Genomic DNA, 21409 nt, shown 5'->3' with positions numbered 1-21409 from the left:
CTCTCTCAGTGGTTTGAAAGTTGTGAGAAATTCATTTTTCATTGCTTTGCTCCTTGTATACGTGGATCTAAAATGATACCATTCTCTACCCATGTTTGAGCTGTTATAAAGAGCTGTCCAAATTACAGACAACTGAAATGGTAGGCCCTTATCCGTATAGAAAAGTGCCCATTCCAGTAGATAAGTGATTTGTTGGAATTATCAGAGGCTATTCAAAACCAGCTATTAAGTGAGAACTCTGGCTGATCTTTCATGGCATCTTCTGTGCAACCACCTTTGATTCAAAAAGCAGCTTTTATTCAAGAAGCAGGAAAATGCAAGTACTGTGCATCTGGCTGCTCTGAAAACATATGGCATCAGATATGGTATACTGAGTAGCAGTCAAGCAACCAGGAATAGTCCAGACTTGTTCCTGCCAATTCAAACAAATTGCCAAAAGACATTCAGACTGTATGTGCATTGTAATTAAATATAACCTTCAGCACTTTGCATGAGTCTTACTCATTGCCATGCAGCTTTTTGTACCCACAGCAGCTCTACGTTCTGTCAGCCTTCTCAGAGAGGTTAGGCTCTGTCCAGGATGAGAATCTGCTAGTGGAAACTTTCCATCGAGGGGATGAGAGGCAGCTGTATTCATCCACTCTGCTGGGGGCGCAGAGCTGTGCACCAGGAAGCCCAGACAGACAGCGCTGCGTTAGGATGGATCCCAGCAAGGGGCCTCATGGGCTGAGCAAGCCTCAGGATGCCTGGAAGAGGGGAAATACAGCCTGCCTTTCCTTGGAGCTGGGCACGTTGCTAGGGCAAGTAGCAAAACCAGAGGAATCAAGCTCTACTTTCTGAGATTAAAACTGTTCTTCCTTAGCTGACTTCCTTACTTCAGACTTTCATGGGAGAACACTTAAACTTACACGTGCGTGCCCCAGTCCTGACCCTGCTGTGCAGTCAGCGAGTCTTTATTGCTCTTGTTACAAGTCAGGGGAACTCAAAGCATTTCCGCCAACTGGCTAGCAAGCACTCTGCAGCCTAGCAAGACACTCGTGACCAGGATTTTATGTACCAAAAAATACAGGCTAATACAGGCTAATTGCTGCTTTGCACTATGCTTCACTTTCTTTCAGTTTGCCTCTTCTCTCTTCCACTCCTTTAAAGTATAAACATCTTCAGTATATGGATGTAATGTCAGTCGGCACTTCATTTCAAAGCACAAAAATGTATGTGAATATGTATGTGTTCATTCATGTGCGTACTTCTTAATGAGTAAGAGATAGTGAGTTTTTTTTTTGTTCTACAGGTGTAAAGCTGGTTTAAATTTTTACATCAGCTGTGAATTTTACACAATGGTAAGTGCTTGTGTTCAAATATTTTTTAATTGATTTCAAGCCTAACGCTTATCTGTAGTGTTATCTCTGAAGATCTGTGAGATGCATATTATTAAAATAATATCCATGCTGGGTTGTGGTTGTCTCCTAGAATACATTATTTTCCCTCTTTAGTTTCTTTGCACATATCCATTTTAGGCTAAAAGAATCCTAGTAGCTTCTGGAAATTTCAGCTTCTGTTCATAAAATATCTTGGGAATGGAGCATGCAATAAATCATTGTGACTGACAGCTTTGGCATTTCACAAGAAGTGAATCTCCAGCATGTAACCATGGGACTAAGAGTATTTGAACACATGATACCTAACCTGTCAGGAAATGTGTTTTCTGTCCTTTCAGACAAAGCACACGTCCATTTTTTGTCTGCAGGTTCCTCTTGGCTAAGAGTACACTGTGAGGGTTTGTCATAGCTGGAAAGTTTACAGCACTGTCTTCTTTAGAAAGAACCATGTCAAACCCTTTTCTTAAAGAAAAGGAGTCCCACTGTGCCTTTAAGATTTTGACATTCTTCATGATCAGTTTAAATGTTAGGGATACAACTCACCTTCCTGTTGATTTTATGACACAACATTCAAACACATAAAGATACCTGGCCATATTTTTTTCTGTTACTTTTTTATTCTTTAGTAATTTTAAGCACTTTTGTATACTATAATTTCCTCAGAGGCATTTATGACAATACTTTTTCTCTTTAATTTCATATCCTGTAAGCAGAAAATCACAGATCCTATGTCATTGACATCTCTCACGTTTGCCGCAGTAATAGATGTCCTGCAATCTGACCATATTTGAAAATAAATATATAGCGTTTAGCTTTCTCAGCCACTCAGAGAGCTGGCAACAATGGGTAGGGACCTATACTCTGAGTTTTAATTCATTTCTTTTGCCTACTGCTACGTGCCACCTACTGAAATAAAGTAGAATCATGTTTAAGCCAGAGGAACTCTACAGTAAGCAATGGCCAGACATACAATTGCAGACACTGAGTCAGTGTGAACTGTGCTACAGAAAGCGTCTTGTGGGAGCCTTGCAGCATAACAGAAGATGAGGCAGACAATATTCATCCCTTAATATTATTTCAAACACACCTCTGGTCTCCTCCGTATTCCTTCCAGCATTTCAGCAGACCTGGAGAAAGGACCCAGAAGCCTTTGCCATCTATGCAGACCCACTAGGACAAGTCACAGCTCCTCCTGTGCCGAAGTAAGTATCGCTAGAAAACGGACACCGAGCATCAACCCTCGTCCTGTCTCAAATGAGGCCTGGAGAGGCACGGTGGCTGTTCTCTGGCAGTAATACCAGGGATTCAGCATAGGGCCCAGGCGCACGATGGATCTGTTTCCCTAATGTCTCCGGATGTATAAATCAGAACCCAAGAGCAGACCATAATCAAACCTAATGCCTGTAGGATGTTGTGTGAGGCCAAAGTAGTAGTTACCACTTTGCGTGCCGTTCTGATGTGTTTCCCTTTATCAGGGTCTCCCTCAGGCTTCAAATGGACACCAAGCCAAGTGCTGCTGCAGCTTGAACTGCGTTGACCTGGCATTGACAAGACAGAAGATGGAGATTTTTCTTGTGATTTGTGACTTGTTTAATCTTTAGGCAACGAATATCAAAAACTCACCAATCTATACCATGCAGCTCTTTTTTATCTCAACCTTATTATTCCCTTCAGTAAAAGCAACTGAATACAGAGGGCCTTAATATTAATATATGGGGTTCATCAGCCATCTCACCTTTGTTCACCTAGGAGATGGCTCAGAGTAATACATCTCTGTGAATTCACAAGTGTTTTCACTTCTTTTTATCTTTGGGATACTTTCTCTGGAATGCTTTCCCACCCCCCCTTCTTAACAGCAGCCATAGACACTCATGCGAGCAGCACTAACATACTCCTTTTGAAGGCTGTAGTTTTGCTACATATGAACTGCTGAAAAACAGAGGGGGGAGAGGCACAAATGCATACAGAGTAGTGCTATGCTCCAGCCCTCCAGGAGACAGAGAACATCGGCTTCGCAGTGAAGTTGCATCAAAGATCTACATCTACCTGCATGTTGATGCATGAACAAGGCATAGAGGAGAGGCGTTGGAGAGCATGCAGTAGCATAGGTCAGCAGAAGGATGGACTTGCTTTCCTTTGTGATTACAGTGGGAACAATTTTGAAAATAATTCTCCCTTTTTTTCCCAAGGGCTGCTAAACTATTTTAATGGATTCCATATGGACTTCTAATTTGGTAATTGTTTCAAGCATAGCTCAGGGCTTATGCATCCTATCTACCTTCAAAGGCTGTGGCTGAAATTAATTTCAAATCCACATAAAATTTTGTCTATTAAACTCTTTTTCTGCCAAAATTACTGCAGTACTATTTCTTCTGCTGGAATATACCTGCTGATATGTCTCATGATTTTTCTTCAATTACTATAATGTCGTATTTTGTTGAAATGAATAAAAATGAGTAATAGATATACAGTATTATATATACAAAATAAATACTAATGATAATATAATAAATATTATTATAAATATAGAAACAAGTGTTTGCCAGAAATGTTTAAATGATAGCTTGCTTACTGGTGGAAATAAATGGAAGTTGCGCTTAAGTAGTGCAGAAAGGGACTTATCAGGGTACTCCGAACATGTAATGTGGCAGGTTAGAAACTCTGAGGGAGTATATGCAAAAGCATGTGTTTTCCTTCTTTTTCCTTCTGTTTGTATGACTTCTTGGACAATCCCTTAAGAATATCGATGTCCAGCTTAGCAGTTCTGACCAGGAACTTCTCTTAGCCAGAACAAAAGCTCTGTTGTTGGAGAGTGTCACAGAGCAGCATGTATAAGATGCAAGATTGAATGTCCTTCAAGTGCATAGTGACAAAGCAGTGCCAGGACACCAGCAAAAGGGCTTTTCACCATGAGCAAACAGATGGCCAGAGTGAAAAAGACCAGCCTTTATGGAGAAGAAATCCTCCCGCCCCCAACCGCTCAATCACTTGCTGTTTCAGGGCAACATTTGATATACTGCAACATCATCTGATGTTTGTGTCCTTTTAATTAAACCAGGAGGTTTTGAATAGAAACGTCCTTGTTTTCACTGAGAAGTGAGTTCAAAAGGAAGATAATGGAACTTCTTTTTTTCCCCTTGGTTTGCAAAAGGCTTGTGTGTAATTTGTCCTTTGCAAGAGCAATCAAAGATAACCTGTATGCAATTGATTATAGGCATTGTATCTTTTAATTACTTGTTTCTACACAGCAGTCTAGTTACATGCTGAAAATAGATAACACTGGGTTGTCTGTTCCTTGCTTAGATGGTTAAATAATAAAGCTAGAATCACCACTCTGTCAAACATCATATCAGAGGCAAATGAATCCGAAGTTGTCTTCCACCCCTCTGCCAGTTCACAAATACAGTGCTGACATTTGTGTATAAAACAGCATTAAAGAATTTAACTGTATGTCTCACCACAAAGTAAACTTCATACAAAGAAAGAGGGGAAAAGAACCCTGCATGCTTAAGATACCAGCTGGAAAAAAAAAGAGTGGGAAGACGATTAAAAAGTTTTTGCCTTATGGAACAGGAAGATCAGTCCATGTTCAGCCGATCACTTGTATGAAGTTGTTATGGATCAGTATCAGTGCATTTACAGTATTCTTTTTTTTAGTAGATTGATCTAACATTTGTATTTATGAGTAAAAATAAATCCAGAGAAAGAGGTAATTATTAAATGTCCTAACAATTAGCTTCAAAATCATTATATTGTGAATTCTTTTTACATCAAGGAAGTCAATATAAAACATTGTAAAAAAAAGTCACAAAACTGAAACTGAAAACTCTTCGAGATTAACGTGCTTTTGCATGCTGCATGACTTTACAGAAAACTGTGGGGAGCGGGCTGTACAAAATATATAATTTATAAAATTGTCTGTGAAGTAAGGAAACTGAAATGGGGGAGAATGTCTTGACCTAAGACAAATAGAAAAGAATTGCTTTAAAACATTAGTATTTGTTACAATAATTCAACATGGTTTGGGCTCAGAGGTCACCATGAATACTGTTCTTAAAGCTTTGTATACTTGACATGCTAATACATGTATTTGGCTACAGATCATTAGCAGTGATGGTTTTTTTCCAGTTCAGATTCCAGAAAACCAGAGAGGGAGCTTGTGCTATCATCACTGGAAGGACAGACAAGTAAAAGCAATTGCTTCAGGATGTCTTATAAGGCAAATCAGTTTTATGACATATATTTTTATACCTTCTAAATGCAAGAGCACCTGTTTAACAAAGTAGGTATCTCTGCTGGGAGCTACACCTCTCACAATTAGTTTTACAGTGATGGAGAATAGTTAATAATGTGTAATACTATATTTCAGTTGCCTTCACTGCTTTCCCATAGAACATTGCACATGGAACATATGATTGAATCACTGCAAAAGTACTTAGCACGAACTGCTCACTGAACATTGTTCTCCTTATTATACAAATGCAGGTGTTACCTATTTCTTTCTAAAGACCTTGTCCTGCAACAGCTTATTTGGAATTTTCTGTGCATGCAGAAGCCAAGACTCCCTCTATATTTTGTAATGGCTTTGGTTACCTCCAGGAAATGAAAATAGTAACCAAGATTAACATGATTTAAAAGGAGCTTGCAGAAACAATAACTATCATGCGATGCAGTATTTTATGCATATCACAAATAAGAAGATTTATCTGGATGTCTTCTACCCTACTAGGAAGTCAGCATTCAAAAATTTAATTATGCCTCAGAAGCTGGTAGGAAAATTCATAATGAAAAACTTTTAAAGTAACTTTCATCAGATTCAAAACTAGTATTCATGGATCTCAAATAAAAATATCTGTTCAGGTTATTCAGTAATGCCTTTTACTTGTTCTGTAACATGACAGCTGTCCACACATCAGAAGAGCTAAGGAGATTTGAAGTAAAAATGGAAGTAGAATCATGGTTGCTCTCTAAGAAAATAGACCAGACACTGGAAGGGATTTGCAAGTTGAGATAGGATCATAAAGGTAATATTCTTCTATAGATGACTGCAGAATTTTGAACTGGAGGCTTGTTTCAATATGAAACAAACTTCCAAATAAATACTATATTGAAATATTTGGGAAAAAAATAATTAAATAATCTTCTTTTACTCATTTTCAAATGACTTTCAGCTGGCAAGCCAGGATCCTGGAAGCCTTGGGAAGCTGGGCAGCTAGCTTTCCCTTAGGTTCTCTGCTCCTCTCCAAATAAACCAATGGAAATGGAGCAGGTTTCTTCCACTCTCCCTTGGAAGTGAGAGACCAGATGTTGTCCTTTGTACTCTCCTCAGGAAAATCGTCTGCTGGGGAATTTCTGCCCAGGTCCCATAGCGACCCAGGTAATATCTCATCAAGAGCATTTCAAAGTAGGCCATGTCTTAACAACAGAAGGATTGCCTGATGTGTGACTCATTCCTTTTGGGAAAAGTGGGATTCTCTATGAAAGGATGTTTTCAAGGCTTACTAGGTATATTAAACCCGAAGTTATGAATGCCTATTTAAAGCAAGCCACTGAACCTTTTTGATGTGATTGTGTATTTGCTAGTTCTGAAACTGCATTATATAACAGAACACAAAAAGCTGCAAGTGGAACAAGAAGTCAAAGCAGGGCAAGTATTGTCTGCCCTGATAAAGTATCCTTGTCCTCCTTCTATTGAAAATTATTTTCAGTATAAGTCTTGCCTAACTGGTTCCAGATCTTACTAGTAACTAGAGAGACTAGTGGGCCCAACTATAGACATGCAGGGCTTGGTGGCAGTGTATGCTCAGACTAAACTAAAGCAGCGTTGGAAGCTGTTGAGAATACTATCACTGCAAAAGCTGAGGGGAGTGAAAAAGGCTATGAGGAGAGATAGAGGGCCTAGCTGAGACCAAAGCACTCACAAGGATGTGTGCTTTGGGGACACATAAGTGTCCTTCTCATGTTGCTTTCTCATAAGGACCAAACAGGACGATATAAATCAAAAGTATTTGATTAATATTAACATGCAAGCTTTGCATATTTATCTCAACCCAAAAGTTGAACATTTTCATCTTAATTGCACACTAGCTGTCATAAGTTGATGACTGTGGAACAGTGATTTTCTTAGTCTTGTCCAACACCTGCTTTCAAGTTCCAGCATTGTTTTTCAGTACAATGTGAGTATAAACATTTCTGTAGAAATCTGAAATAAGAAGTTTAAACCTTGTGATGTTTAAACCTTCTAATGTCAATAATGGGTTTCAAGACAAATTTAATGCTCTGACTTTTTACCTGTATGTCTTGATCTTATTTTTTTTTTAAATATAACTCACTTTGAACAGTGGATATCTTTTATGTAGATATCCTTAAACCAGCAAAGCTAGACACTTACCCATTTTACCTCTAGTCGTAAATAACAGCTCTGCTAATCCTCTATACAGACAGTAAGCATTCACATGTGAGCTTTTAAAATAAGTCTGTACTGCTTTTACTACTTTGAAGAAAATGATGATTTAATATCAAAAATAGAAATTCTACCATCTCGACTTACTGTAATAGAAACACTGTTTGCTTCAGTAGTTTTAATTAGAGATGGTTAAAACATTTCTAATTCACAGCGGGTTCACTGAAAAATAGTGTTTTGTCAAAGCACAAAATATTTTGATGAGACTTACAGCTTTTAGGATACTTTTCATTAGGAATTATTTTCTAGGACTGTCTAATCATGTCTGTCCAAAGAGAAAGGAAGAACTGGAGACAGACAGTTAAAAAAAATACTATGAAACCTTCAGAGCAAACATTTTGACATGACGATGCGTTCTGAAAATGTTCAAAGGGTTTCGTTACCATCCTTTTGTGGAACAAAACCAATTCAGAAGCCTTGAATGTTGCCATACAATGGATTTGTTATCCCATGTGAAGCTCTGTTTTCAAGGTAATGGAGATAAGCAATAGGCCTCTCTAATTCACCATTATGACTGGCAGTCTTTGCAAATTACACAAATTATCATCTACACAATAAAATGGCAATGGTAATGCGCCATGATATGCACTTTGTTTATTTGTTTAGCAAATTTAATCTGGTTTTAATTATGTATGATAGCACTCCATAATAGACTAATAAATGCCCCCTAGCATGTCTTATGAAAATAATAAAGCGTAGGTGATCTAGCTCTTTACATCTTTTTTCTGACCTGCCTCTGAATATTATTTAGTGAATTCTGAAACTTGTAATCAAACTTCATGCAATCTTTCAAATGAAATGAAATCAGGTTTAACAGGTTTTGGAGGGTTTGGCCTGTGGTTTATCATCGCAGTTTCTTCTATTTCAAGAAAGTTTAATTTCACTGTTTTTTCTGTGTGCAATTGAAAGCTCATGTAACTCCAGATGCCTGCAGCCAAGCTATCTGCTTCCTTGTTTTGAACTTGCTTTTGGAGTTAATGCGGGAATCGTAGTGAACCAAGAAAAATTAGAAGTGGCTATGAAATTGTTAACAGAAAATGGCATAGAGCTTTCCAGCCTATTTCACACTATTCTAACACCAAACCTGGCAGAGAATTTTAAGTAAAGACTGGGCTTTGGATAAACAGCAATGCTGAAAATCATGAATGCAATGCTGGGTTTTGCCTGCATTATCCTCAAGGTACTGTCGTATGTAGTCCATAACTGCAGTGTTTTCAAAGTCACCCTACAGACACACAAGGTGTTAGCACTGCAGGTACTGAGCCTAGCAAGGTTCCCCTCATGATCTTTGAAATATCCAGAACTTCTCTCTTTTTCAGTAGTGTATGCCACCATTTAATTTGGTAGCATACATGTTAGCTTCCCCACGGATAACGACCTACTAGCTTGCCTTTCTCTTTGTACCACAGGCAAACTAGCCTGAGTTCATCTTTGACATCGACTAAAGCAGTATCACATGGAAGAGAGGGTGGAGGGTGAAGAAGAGTTACCAAAACACTGCTGATGCAGTCAAGGTATTTTTACATTATTACCCTCCAAGTTTATTCCAGGTGTGCACTGCTTAAAAGAGCAAGGCTTGAATGCAAATTTCTTAAGAGAAAATGGGAATTTTGTAACTTGTGAGTGTGGAGGTACACAAATATGCCTATAATGCTGTGGTACCAGCAAGACTATCAAATCAGTGGATGATGTGAGAAATTTGGGAGTTAATGTCCAGGAATTGTTTGGAGGCAGCTCTGGGAAAGAGCTGTGAGAGTTAAGAGCACCTGAAGGTATTTGGGCTAAATACTTGAAAAGAAAGCTTGCAAAAAGATAAAAAGAGAAGGATAGTTGTGACATATAGAAACATGCAAGTCATGTGATGTGGAGAAAAACTGAGGTGTGATTGTGTATTTGAAATGTTTGCTTTGTATTGATGTTCCATGCTTGCAAGAGTAAACTATGGATAATTTCAAGATAGTTTCACTTTTGAAAATTCAAAAAAAACCTTGATATTAAAGTCCTACCAGGAGGGTTACACTTGGTTGAACAATGAGCCTCTGACTGTTCTTTTATTCTGTCTTTGGTCCATCAATTTCTCTTTTTTTACAGAAGCCTTGACTCTGTTTTTAGGTTGTTCTAGGTGTAAGCTAATATATTTTATTGCACTTGCAGTCTCTATGGGTGAGAATTTTTCATGTGCAAGTGTTGTCCCTGTACAATGTGGATTATTTTTGGAAGAGGATTTATATAGAAAGCTTTCTTGTATTTAGAAATGATAGCTTTTCAGGGGGAGGGGGCATGCAACCTAAATGGCTTGGGTTCTTGGTAGAAGCCATAGGCTCTTAACTCATGCTTTGCGGAGATCATGCACTTACTTTTTATTGCTGTTTAGGGAAATCTAATTCAAAATGGTATAAAACATGCAAAGAGCACTGAATCACTTGGCATTAATGACTGTTGAAAAACATGTTATCTTTGGGTTATGCAGAAAATAGAGCGATGTTCCCTCTAGGAGAAGATGTAGAGCTGCTTCTTACATTGATAAGGGTTTTGCTTTTTGTGTTCGGCAGCAGCATTGGTTTTAAAGGTGTGAGTTTAGATGCCAATGTTTCCTTCTTTGTAGTTACTGTTTGGCCACAAGTGAGTACGTGCAAATGTTTTTGAAGACTAAAACTATTGCTGGAAATGGAATAAGTGTAAGATGTCTTCTGAAGGAATATTCTTTTGTTCAGCTGCCTGGCTTTTGCTGTATGCTTCATAGAACAGTGTAGGACTTTGATACTCAGTCTACCTGAGGCTATTTCATTTGCAAGCCACCAGTGAGACTCTCCCTGGAACGACCGGTAGCAGGTGTGAAATCCCAGTTAATTGAGCAAGAGGTGAAGTAGGATGTGTGGCTGTGGTGGTACAATAGCAACTTGCCTTATGAAAAAAAATGAGTTCACTAAATGCAGAGCAGTTAAATACTAGATGTAATATTTGGTAACTTTAACCCTTTAATACAAGAACTCCATTTAAAATGGATTATAATAGGTTTTCATAGTGGTTGCTTTTGAAACTATGCATTACTCCAGATGTAAAATATTTGCAATTTAATGCAAAGATCTTCTTTTATTTTTCCTAATTACAACTGTAGTGTGTTTCTTCTGTGTTTGTAAAATACTTCAAGGAGGGGAAAAGAGTCAAATAACTTGCACAATTTAATGCTTACTATTCTTGCTATTTGTAGTGTTTGCTTATTTTTGAGGGGAAGAAATGTGGGAGAGGTTCAAACTTGTGTTGGTTTAACAAAAGAAACAATCTCTCCTTGAAAAGCTTGCTTTTTGCTGCTTTAATTCTTACTAACTAGTTGTGCAAGTGTATCAGAGTTATGCTTTTCATTGCTGCTGTAAAGATGAGCCATGTTTGTCTGCCTCCAGTCTGGAGAAGCTCCGCACTAAAATTCATTTCATCAGACGTTCTTCCATTCATGAGTGTAGAAGAATCTCTCTTAAAGTCAACATAAACTATGCATCAAAACTCTTCAGTGGAGGGACTCAGTCAACAGTCAGATGCAGTTAATTGATTTCAGAAAGTACACAAAAGGTAGTATTTCTTTCAAGGACCTGAGGAAACAGCTTTGCTGTTATTTTCTTTCAGGAAAGGTTTTGGACTCAAAACCAATTTAATTACAGTGATCACTACCTTCTGAGCATCTGCAATGAGCAGTTTTAGTTCTCCTTATTTTTCCATTCAATATGAAGATGGATGAACTGAAATATAGATTTAAGAAGTCAGAGGAAAACCAAATTATAGATGGCTTCTCTGCTTCTAACAAGCAGCCAGATGAATGATCTGATTATTAGAAGTGGAACTGGATAACTTACTAGCTTTTTCCTAGTCTTAAGACTAAGCATGACATGCACGAAGACAAAGACTTAACTGTGCCAAGGTCATTCCAGCTGGCTCGGAGTTGCTGTGTTGCACTGTGGGGGTGGGGGGGGAAAGGGAATGTTCTACAGAAAAATCAGTGAACCTTCTCCTGTTTTTAACTTTGAGTATAATGATATTTCAGCTCTGAAATGGCAAATCTCCTCCCCCTGCCAATCCAGCCTAACTAAAAACCTTCTAAACCTAACTAAAATATGGATTCAAATGCTAACTACTTTCTGCTTGGATGACTTAAAAGGAGTAGCAGGTTCCAAAGTGAGTCTGCCTCAATTTGATTTAGCCGAGGAGAGGTTGTTAGGGCTGTTAAGGGGTATAAAGGGCTGTTAATGAAAGCGGTATCATGCCTTTAGGATATGATTAACCACAGCATACTTATGCTGATGGGAAGCTTCCAACTGGATTTTAATTGGTTTTAGTGTTCAGGGTAGAGGCTCTTCTAGGGAATTCTAAGACAGAACTTCATGGAAACAAAGTGGATGTTTAGGGAATGTCACAGACTATAGCCCAGTAATGAGGTGCAAATCAAGGATGGTAAGTACCTGTGGCTTGATGGTAAATATGAAAAAAGAGCTTGAAGATGAAATTTACTTCCTTGGTGTATTGTGCATTGCATTAACATCTGGCTCTGTAATATACTGAGAACTTCCTTTTGTTAAATTGGAGCTGAAATGCTTTGATGCAAACTGTTTTTTTCCAGTACTCATATATCCCTCCGAACTATGGTATTTTGCCCTCAGCTGTCCCATTGCAACTGTTTGTGTGGCCGTGATGTAAATCAGATGGGAAAACTACTTTTTTTTCTTCTTCTTTTTTACACTCGATCAGTGTCTCCTATTAGTATTACTGCTGGATATTTTTCACTGTGTTACTACAACCACAATAAACAGTGACATGTCTATTAGTGAGGCTGTTTTGCAGGAACAGGTGGGAATTGGATGCTTAATAAGAAACTCCAAATACTAATCTATCTTGTCTAGCAGATGTATTCATTATGGCAGGAGCCACAGGGCATGGGTCATGAAGAAGTAATTCTCTCTAGTGGGTATATGGCCTATCATATTTATTGCATATGTTTATAAATAAAGAATTCATTCTTCCCTTGGCTTTCCAGCATCGACATATTAACTCTGAGTGGTCCTGTGTAACAGGATGATGATTTTGAAATTGTGCTGAAATTGAGCCCAGGCCTGAGGTTCTTCAGATTTCATCAGCTGTTCAGAAATAAACTGGTTGAAAATCTTAGACTGTGTCCTAAGTTATGTCTGTGGCAAGCTATTGAAATGATCCTAGGACAAGGATGCTAAGGTACATACAAAGTGAGGGTCAGGTAGACTTTGGTTCTCAAGGAGGCCTTAAAACACAAATAAACAAATACATTTGGTCTTCATGGTTGGTATTTTCTGGTGATTCATGCCACAATTTGGATCTAGGTCTACTCTTATCACTTCATAATTGCACTGTTTTGGCAATATAAAGTAAGTCACTGTTGTAGTAGGTTTTATTTTCAATACCTTAATGTACTTTTTGTTTGCTTTTTACTGTAATACATTCTGTCACAGCCTTGTGAAGAATGCTACAAATGCCTTTTCTGCTGTTACATGGTACAAGCTCTATTGTTCTTTTCCTAATTGTGTGCATTTTTCAAATGCACTGGAAATGTGAGGGATATGAACTATAGGAAAGATAGCATGAAGCAAAGCTCTCCTCTTATGAGACAACCCAACTCTGAAATTGAAAGGTTACTAACGTACAAGGGAAAAAAATCCTGCTGTCTGCATTCTAAATAGACATTTGGCCTTAGTTTCTGCAGTGGACCTATGACCACTCCTCCTTCTTGCTGAAATTTCCTGGAACTATGAGCATGTGCTTGTTCCAGAGCAACTAAAACATCCACCAAAACCTACTTTTCTATTAGAAAAGTCAGAAATTTGCATACAGCTCTTTCAAGAGCAGTGCCTAGTATCTTAAGACCATTCAAGGTCATGTCTGCATCTCAGTATTGATGTGTATATATTAAAGAAGGGGGCTGACATCCACTGATTCCCCTCAGTCCTGCTCTGTAAATGAGGCGTAATTCCCAAACTGCTGCACTGGAAAACTTCTGACTCCATGTGAAGCTGCAGAAGTACTGCAGATTATGCTGTTATGTAGAAAAGTACTAAACCCTGGCTTGCATGGAACCTCTTTTAATTTTTAAAAATCTGTTATAGAGAATTTATAGTATAATTATGCAAACTCCCCAAATTTAACAAGATTAAAAGTAGAAAGCTTGCTCCTTTTGGCCAGGAAAACATAATTTTACAGTTCTCTTTTATTATAATCTACTGTTTCAGTTTATGAAACAAATTTATTGAAAGCATAATACCTGCAGCTGGCCAGGGAAGGAAAGAGTCAAGTTTGACAGCCATATGAAGGAGTGTTTTGTCCCATTCGGTACAGACAATGAGGAAGAAGTCACAGGCACAGTCTAATTTCAAAGCAGAAGCTAAACACAAAAGAAAAGGTGATACAATAAATCTGATTAGGAGAAGTCTAAAAACACAGTCTAAAGGCAGGCAGCTGTAAATTCTATTCAAGTTTCTGTGAGGGGAGAAAAAAATCTCTCTTCTCTTGAGCCAGCTCCTCCACGCAGTTTTCCCAATAACTGGACATTAATTTAAGGCTTCTCAACTCCACAGGAGTCAATCTGTCATCCTTGGATAGGCAAAAGAGTGTTCTGCATATAAAAGAATATAAATAAACAATAGTAATGTAAATTTTGCAGCAACGTATACCACTGAGAGACTATCCTTGGAAGAAGAGAGAGAGAGAGGAGGCAAAGCTAGGCTGAAACAAGTGTTTTCTAGTTGATAAAAGCCCAGTTGTGAAGTGTAATATTTTCCATTGAGGTTGAAGTCAGATCCAGGCAGACTGTCAATGCTTCAGTCTAAAAGACAGTTTTCTACTACTTTGATGCAGAACAGGCCATATGTATCTCCATTTTTCAGTAGGAGAGGAGACCTTCTTGCCTGTTTGGTTTAATGGGAAGCCAAAACTTGACTTACACTCTTCTGCCTCCCACATTTCTTTCTTCATACAGTCCCTTTCAAGAAGGGATGCAGTGATTTTCTGCTAGGTTTCAAAAATTCTCTGTTTGGCTAGAATGCCAGAGTACATGCAATATCCATTATTCCTTCGTTCCAAGTCTGGCTAGTTATGTGCCCTGAAGTAAACACCAGTCCCACTGACTGTAGGACTGGGCCCTGTGGATGAAAACACTTTTCTTCTACATCAGAACAGAGTAAAATTCTTCGTATGAGATAATTTCATGTTGGCAAAGCAGAGCCGCAGTAGAGTAATATTTATCCATGGCAGATGGTATGACTCAATTGGTTTTATAATCTTCAAAATAGAATCATTTGTACTGATAATCACTATGTCTATTTTATCCTATGTTTTTTTCTGTGTTCCCCATGTCTTGTAATGCAGAATATTTAATAAAATGTAAAATGAAAAAATGGTGGTTAATCAAAAGCAAGGTATGCACACTGATATTTTACTATTGGTTCTTGGACATATAGTTGCTGTTGCAATGGAATGACATACTTTACTGGTTTAACTACTGAACTCTGTCCAAGAAATCAATATGGAAAGCTACTAAGTACACAGGAACTTCTGTCCAAAGAAGGATATGTTTGGTAGGTGGTTTTTTTTTTCGTATAGGTCTAATTGGATATTTAAAACATGCATTTTGCCTTTAAAACATTTTGAGGTCATTCTGAGCACAGAAAATATTTGTGCAGTCTTTCAACTGGGCTAAATACAAGAACACGAGTTACTAATCATCAAGGCTACTGAGAAATATCCAAGTTAACCTCTAATGACTTTCAAGGAATTTGTTGTCTTGAAAATCATAATGATCCTTGTTTTGCATAGTTTTGATTCAGAACTTGGCATTTTTGACCAAACATCTTTAGACAGCTGATTTTATTTCAGCTAATTTTCAAAGTAACAGCCGGGGCTTTCAAACAAACCATATCAAATGGAAACCAAAGAACATGTTCAAATCTTCAGGAACTGAAACTGTGATCTAATTTTATGAATTCCAGAACACAGATTCCTCTATCAGCAGTTCAGGCTCATGTGCTGCAGTGATTAAATAACTGATGCCTCTGGATGATAAAGGTTTTCTGTTGTCTCAATCTCTATTTTATTACTTGAGTCAATGGAAAGTAGTCTGGTGGAAGCAAGAAGAATGAAATTATGGTTGTATTTACATAAACACACTAGGAGAAGCATGCATAAAGGAGTCAGGCAATTTTAAATTTACAGCTGAAAGGTAGAACTTTCAACTCCACGGCATAGCTAGATGTTTCCAGATCCTTTAGCTAGTGGTGGTAAAGAAAGGGAGAAGGTGCACTTACTCTCTTCTCAGAGTGGTTTTGAATTTGAGATGAAATCTGCTCTAAAGTGCAATGTGTTGTTTTTAGGATAGTAAAATTTTGACTGTTTTGGTACGGACTTCCTCGTGTTGGGAGACTCAGATATGTGATCTGGGTTGTTATGCAAAAGAATCTTGGATGTAATCTACAAACACAGTCTAAATCAAATTGTCTCCATTATGGATCTGTTTTGCATCCTTGATAGGAATTATGTCATTCTGCCTCCCTACATATGGTAAAATAAGTGTTTTTTCACCTAAAAGGAAACTGATGACAAATGTAACAATGAAAAGGACTTTAGTCTGTGAAGAAAGCATGTAAACAGCCAAGAGGGCTTGTTAAAAGACTGATGAAGATTTTTTTTTTTTCTGCTCTAGACCCTCTTCAAAGTAAGTCCACCAACTAATGATACATCTCTTTCAATGGCCTTCATCTCTTCTTGACCAGCTTAGTTTTGCTTTCTAAATTCAAGGTTCCTGAGTGTTCTTGCTTAATAAAGTAGTTTGGGGAAAAATTTAAGAGATGCTATGCAGAATCATGTGACGCACTTGTCCAATGTTTTTGTTGACTTGAAAGTAAAAAATCCTTACAGTATTTCAAAAGACCTTCTCATCTGCCTAAGTTAATAAAACTGATACAAAAGCATGATGAAGACTGGGAGAGCTTGGCTTCCACTCTGGTATTAAGCCTTTGACCAAACTGAACTCTGTCAAAATGCTGTAAAGACGCTGGAGAAACACATTGCCACCAGATGCAGTATTTGCCTGAAAAGTCCTGGCTGGGCGTGATAACTGTGCCAGATCCTTAGCATTATGACAGCAATAGAATAAAATGATGACATCATGAAAAGCCTGGAAACATTCATGTGTGGTTTGTTCATTTTCCAGAAATGCTGTGTCTCAGAATATCTCAGCTTGAGCTTCAGCTTGTAAACTCTTTCTGTTCTGGTGCTTTCCATCTGGTGCCTTATCCTACAAACTTCATCTAAGAGCCCTATTCACTATGACTACTATAAGCTCTTTTCATGAGTGATGAAGATGAGACCAATGCTTTTGTTCCTTGCTTTGGCAAGTACTCCAGCTGTAGAAAACTCAAAAGGGTAGTCTCCCTGAAAGCATCTCTCAGATTTTTTAACATGTCACTGTGAGCACTAAGCAAAGGAGAAACAGGAGGTAATGAATGCTGCCACCACCTCCCTTTCAAAGCTAATAAAAATGATTCGTGTCCCTTGTTTCGTCTACTAGTGACCTATTTTGGGACCTGGAAATAGTATTTGGCTCATCTTAAGCTGAGATGCTTACTGCCAGAATATAAATGTCAGTGCAAATACACTGACTTGAGGCTTTTTTGTTAGGTTTATATGTTTTATGACCCATTTTGTGATTGAATACTACTGAAGTATTGAGTAGCATTAGGATTACCTTTAGCAACGCTGCATACGCATATCTTCTAAATGTTCTTTCCTTCTGGTGTTTGAGTAAGTCTTTTTATTCCCCTTTGCAATACTTTATAAGAGGAGCACACCACTCTATGATGTGCTTTCTTTTGTACCAGTGTAAGATGGTGCCTCTGTCCATATTCTCTGATGATTAAGTTCTCTTACAGGGAAGAGAATTTGCCACTTTTCTACTTCCATCTAAAACTTCTGGGTAAGCACAAATCGGTCCAGCTATGTAGCATAGAACTGGACAACTTGAGTCAAGAGTGGGCTGAATCAGAATTAAACAGGCAGCCCAAACTGAACAACCTGTGTAATGGCATCGTTACATCCAGGGCTGCTAAACATTCTAGTGTCTGTCCATGTTTTAGAAGTAGCTTTCCTTAATAGCATCAACCACACATCGCTCAGAGATCAGATACTTTGTCATGTGCGTTAGCCAGATGAGTTTAAAATAGAACGTGGTATTTCCTCATTGTGGCTTTGCTTCTAGGAGATATTAAGGACTTTGGGGGCTGTCACTGTAAGAGGAGAGAATTCTCCAGGCTTGCAGTAGGCTCTTTGCCGTTCGCAGGCATTTGATTTTTGTTTTGTGGAATATAATGGAAAAAGCATTGTTCTGACATTTGGATTTGTCATTTTCTGAGCTCAGCAGTGCAAAGAGGGGAGCTAATACCCTCAAGATAATTTCATACGCCAATGTGTTTCACAGACTCGTAGTCTTATTGGTCTCAATTAAAATTCAGAATAAGTAATAGGACTTGTCTGTCCCTGGGGATTTTTACAAAGATTGGATAAAATACTAGTCAATGGGAGGAAAAGATTGAGATGCATTCTATCTATAAATCAGAATAGTGCAAATATCAGATTTCCTGTGGCACAAGGAGAAGGCTAGTGCTTGCAGTGAAGATATGGTTTATACATACAGCTACAGAGCTGGGAATGTTCGGTAATATTCCCATAGTTCTTCACATGCAACTAATTGCAAAGGCAGAGCGATCCTCTGCTGAAAACTGCCTGCTAACCTCTTGCATTTCAGTTTACACTACGCAACATTCGAAGCCCTAATACCTCTGAGCTCAGGTCAAATTAAAGTAGCTATGCAAATTTTTCCTTCTAGCTCAGCTCCAGCGCGTCTGTTGCTGGCCTGCGGAATATGTGACTTAGGTGGCAGTGGAAGAATTGCTGGCTTGTCCCGGCTGCGGCGCAGTAGTCGGCTCTTTGTGTGGTCCTGTGCGAGGCGCTTCGCTCCGGCCCCCGCAGCTGTGCTGTGGGCAGTGGGTGAAGGTGAACACAGGGGAAGCCCTTCATTTGCTGCTGCCCCGAGCTGAATAGCTGTGGAGGGAGGCTGGGAGGCTGGGAGTCACAGGTTCAAAGGCCAGTTTGTTCCCACTGGGCCGGAGACGGGGTCAAAAAAGACAAAACAGTTGTTCATTTTCAGGTTCCCTTAAAAAGAGAGAGGCTTGTAAACTGCTGATTTATTCATTCTTGTGCTCTGTATCATGCTGATAATTGTATTGTAATGTATTCTAGTTATAAGCAGTACACTTTCAAGTAGAAAATGCATCATGTTTCTTTAACTGCCTTGGCTTTAATATCAAACTAATGCTAAAGGAAAGCCTCCTTGTGATAACATGAGTGTTACTGAAAAGAATTAAAATAGCATTTCATCTAGAGCTAATTAACTTGCATTTGTATGGAGTATGTATGTGAGTAAATACACATAAATTTAGGACTTGCGTAACTTGAGGGAACACTTAGATGAAAGTGAGGCGTTGTTGAAGCTAAACGCGGAAGTGCCAGCTATGTGCTGCCAAGTATTAGCAATGCTCTTTCATCTGAGACTAGGGATGGGTGAATACTATAACAATCTCATTTTATAAATGTCTTCCATTTTTAAAATCAATATATTTTGACTGTTACATCCTTTTTAAAATACGACTTCCATTAATTAGTGCTTGGTTGAGCTTGATGCCTGGAATATTTGTGGAAAGAGGGAATTCTACAAAACACTGGAGGACAGTCATGGAAAGTAAGTTTTGAATTCATAAACGTGGGTGCTTAAAGCATAACTTATATTTCCAGTCAAGGAAGTGAAACACAGTGTATGATATGCTTCCGATCAAAACTAGCTCAAATTTCAAAAAAGCATTTAACTTTTGCATCAGTTCTTGGAAATACTCTATGGGTTTTGTTATGTGGCATCTCTTTTCAAATGATTACATGCCCAGAAATTTCCTAGTACAATTTCAAAACAAAGCTTTTGTCAATTAATTTTAGGTAGGATCAATAGAAAAAAATAGTGCTCCCAGCTGCTCTGCTCTGCTTGCAGACTTTGGCATGGACAACTCAGCTGCCTGTGCTTTGAGCAAAGGGCCACCTCCGGGAGCTCTTGGCAGGGCAGGGCCCGTGATGCAGCTGAACGCTTCTGCTTCCACCCAACAGTGGAGTCGCAGTGGCTTGCATGCCTAGGGCCTTCTTCACTGAAGAAGTCTTTTCACACTCACACTGTTGCTTCCAAGCAAAATGGTTTCAAAATCTCGAAAACAAAACCAAAATAAATGCCTGAATCTCCTGCAAATGGAGCCTAACTCCAGTTAAAGATTTGGGTGGTCCTCTTCATTATTATTTTTGTTTTCCCTAACTCACATTTCCCATCTCTGGATGGAGGGTAGAGGTAGATTGAGACATGTACTTATGCACCTTGCACTGTGAAAACACTATCAAATCTAACTACTGCCTATGTGCAGATGTTTTAGAAGAGGTAATAAGCAAAGCAGAACTTGAAGGTATTTTTTTTGGAAAAGAAACCTGCAACTACGAGCAGCAAAGCCTGGTTTAGGTTTCAGTAGAAAGTTGTGACCAGCTGTGTCTCTTTCATAAGGCTAGCATCCAACCTCATTTGCTTTTCCATTTATTTAGAGAGTCTTGTTTGTCTATAAAACCCTTTTTTCTTCCCCTTGGGCCATGGGATGGATGGGTCTCTCCCTCTTGGGATGTCTAGACAAGTTAATTGACTGGCTTTCCCTCTGTGGGAGGAATGGCAAGGAAACTTGTTTCACCAATAAAACTGCCTGGAAAATTCTCCAGCGTAATGCAGGATGACTAATAGTGATGGAAGCAGCATTATTGTTGCTATGAAGAAACAAGCTGTGATTAGGTAGAGTCTTTTCTTAAACTTGTTCAAGAAAAATGGACTTCTGAGAACTCCCCAGAAGGGGATCTGTCTAGAACATCATCATCTTAGGTCATCTTCTGAATGTTACAGGACACAGTTTCTCCTGCTCTGACTAACTGATAGAATAGGGCAAGGCATTATCACAAATTCAATGAATTTCACCAAGTTACTTTGGACTCTAGAGTCATATGATTCTAAACTGGAAAAAAGGGCTTTATCAAGCCTGGTATTTTTTTTGTTTCTTGCATTATGTGCAATCCCAAGTAGCTGACATTGCTTAATGCTGATTCCAATTCCAACCTCTGTAGACATAAAACTACTGATTTTCACATGCTAACCAGATCAAATGTTACAATGATCAAAGATAATCACTACTTATTTCCTGATGTTGAAAATGTTACTTGGAAATTCACATACGTATTTCTGAATTGAGAGACCTGTGTTGGCTTACTGACTCTGCTAAATAACATATATGTTGTTTCCATTCCATGACCAGATAAATATGTAAGTGCTTCTGGCATGAAAACTTACGCATGACAATTTAAGAGCTGTATCTATGAGTACTCTTTGAAACTTGGGAAGATTAACTATTCTGGAAGTAGGCATATTTAACATTCT

The 21409-nt window shown here is 38.5% G+C and overlaps 1 long non-coding RNA gene across 5 annotated transcripts in view; it reads left to right on the top strand.

Moving 5' to 3' along the window:
- The window catches only part of LOC112980264 (uncharacterized), a 490489-nt gene that overhangs the window by 415095 nt on the left and 53985 nt on the right, over positions 1-21409 (top strand). The window contains exons 11-13 of one of the 5 annotated variants that reach the window (XR_010386270.1): positions 1292-1340; positions 2494-2581; positions 6281-9356. The exons of 1 other annotated variant lie outside the window; for it this stretch is intronic. This is a non-coding gene — a long non-coding RNA (uncharacterized LOC112980264). Of the gene's footprint in view, positions 1-1291; positions 1341-2493; positions 2582-2854; positions 5127-6280; positions 9357-21409 lie in introns of those variants that run through there. 3 more of the 5 variants (XR_010386269.1, XR_010386266.1, XR_010386268.1) reach the window with 3 other exon arrangements.

Source organism: Dromaius novaehollandiae, chromosome Z, assembly GCF_036370855.1.
Source record: "Dromaius novaehollandiae isolate bDroNov1 chromosome Z, bDroNov1.hap1, whole genome shotgun sequence".
Classification (NCBI taxonomy): Eukaryota; Metazoa; Chordata; class Aves; order Casuariiformes; family Dromaiidae; genus Dromaius; species Dromaius novaehollandiae.
The sequence above is the reverse complement of the archived record's forward strand: the minus strand, read 5'-3'. Positions and strand labels throughout refer to the sequence as shown.